This window comes from Neomonachus schauinslandi, chromosome 4, assembly GCF_002201575.2.
Source record: "Neomonachus schauinslandi chromosome 4, ASM220157v2, whole genome shotgun sequence".
Taxonomy (NCBI): domain Eukaryota; kingdom Metazoa; phylum Chordata; class Mammalia; order Carnivora; family Phocidae; genus Neomonachus; species Neomonachus schauinslandi.
Window position 1 is genome coordinate 47,694,544 of NC_058406.1, and position 1,730 is coordinate 47,696,273.

Here is a 1,730-nt window from a genome sequence, read left to right on the forward strand (position 1 = left end):
CCTAGTTAAAGGCTGTAGCTTATAAGACAGGACAAATGTGTAAAACTCCATCGGAACTAGTACCATGAGTCAGAGTCACCTCCAAATATTGTAATGTAAGCCCAGAATCCTTCACCTCCAAGTTCTTCATATCTTACTGAAGGTCACAGGATCTGGTTTAGGTGGGAGTCTTAGAAATAATTGAAATTCCTCAACAACATTACCACTGAGTGGTCTTTCTACTTCTGTTTGAGCACCTCCAGCAATAGAGAAGTACATTCTTTCAGAGACGGGTTTAGTCTAGTTTAACACAAATGAGTTGAGATGCTCTAATTGCTAGGCAATTGTTTATGTACAGGATCTCCATCAATTTCCTTTGGCTGCCATAACAGAGTACCACAAATTAGGTGGCTTAAAACAATAAAACATTCATTGTGTTACTGTTTTGAAGGCACAAAGTTTGAAATGAAAGTGTTTGTAGGGCCATGTTCCTTCTGAAACCTGTAAGGGAGAATGCTTCCTTGCTCCTAGCTTCTTTCTTCTGCATTGCTATAACCCTCTGCAAGAATTTTTTGTATATGTAATATCCTGCACATATGTTTGTGTTGACTTAATCTCTTGCATAATTTTTAACTCTAAGTGCAACAAGTCTCCTTAAAAAAGAAAAAAAAAGAAAAAAAAAAAAGAGGACTGGATTGCAGCTGAGGACCCTCATGGCAAGGTCAAGATTGGGACCATGAGCTGTATTCCTTTCAAGATTGGGCAGCCCAAGAAACAGATTGTCCCCACAACAGTGGAGAGAAACTTTGAAAGGGTATATGGAAAACTCCAGCATCTGGAAGAGCTGAGCAAGAGGCTGCAGAAGGACATGAAGTGTGAGATATCCTTGGATTTATTCTCCATTCCCCTCTGCGAGCAAGACCAGGATTTCCTGAATTTGGTGACAGCCCTGGACTTGGCCATGAAGTAGATGGATGCCCTTCACCAAGGAAAGGAGAACCAGATCCAAAAGACTGTGATTAAACCCTTACAAAAGTTTGGCAGTGTCTTCCCTAGCCTTACATGGTGGTGAAACGGCAGAACAGTCCTTGTAGGACTGTAGGAGATTGCAGGCCAAGGTGGAAAAATACAAGAAAAAGGAGAGGTCAGGGCCAGTGCTGGCCAAACTCCCCCAGGCCCAAGCAGAGCCTTGGACTGCATGGGATGACTCTGAAGCCAAGAACAAGCAGCTCCTGCATAAGATACTGTGGTTCTACAATAGTCAGTACATTAATTCCAGCTCAGCTCTGAGTCCCTGATTTAAGTACAGGTGGTATGATAGTCTGAAATGCATAAGCTCTTTGGAGACTTGACCCAACAGCTTGGCCAGCCTGGACACCTGGACAAGCAGCATGAGTGGGAGAATGAGGCCAAACTGAGTGAGCTCAGAGCCCCCCTCTATTGTGGCTGATGACTGAATCCCTGTCCCCCTTGGGAGACTCCTGGGACACAAGTCAGTCTCTCAAGTCTTTTCAAGCTTAGGCTCAGGTGTCAGCTCAGCAAAAAGCCCCCCGCCATAGAAGAAGTATGGCAGCCCATAGACTAGGGGTAGAGGCAGCTCCCACTCTACCTCAGCAGCCCTTTGCAATGAGCCTGGCACCAGAAGCCCCAAGCAGGTAGCTCTCTCCCCACCGAAGAGCAAGGGCCTATAGACCCAGGTAAGCAGTATAGTAAACCCCCCAGGGGCTTTCTTATTTCCAAAGGACTGCCCA

The 1,730-nt window shown here is 45.4% G+C and overlaps 1 pseudogene; it reads left to right on the plus strand.

Annotated features, from left to right (window-relative positions):
- The first annotated feature begins 715 nt into the window (after positions 1 to 715).
- Positions 716 to 1,436, plus strand: LOC110571784 (annotated as a pseudogene).
- Positions 1,437 to 1,730: the final 294 nt, after the last annotated feature.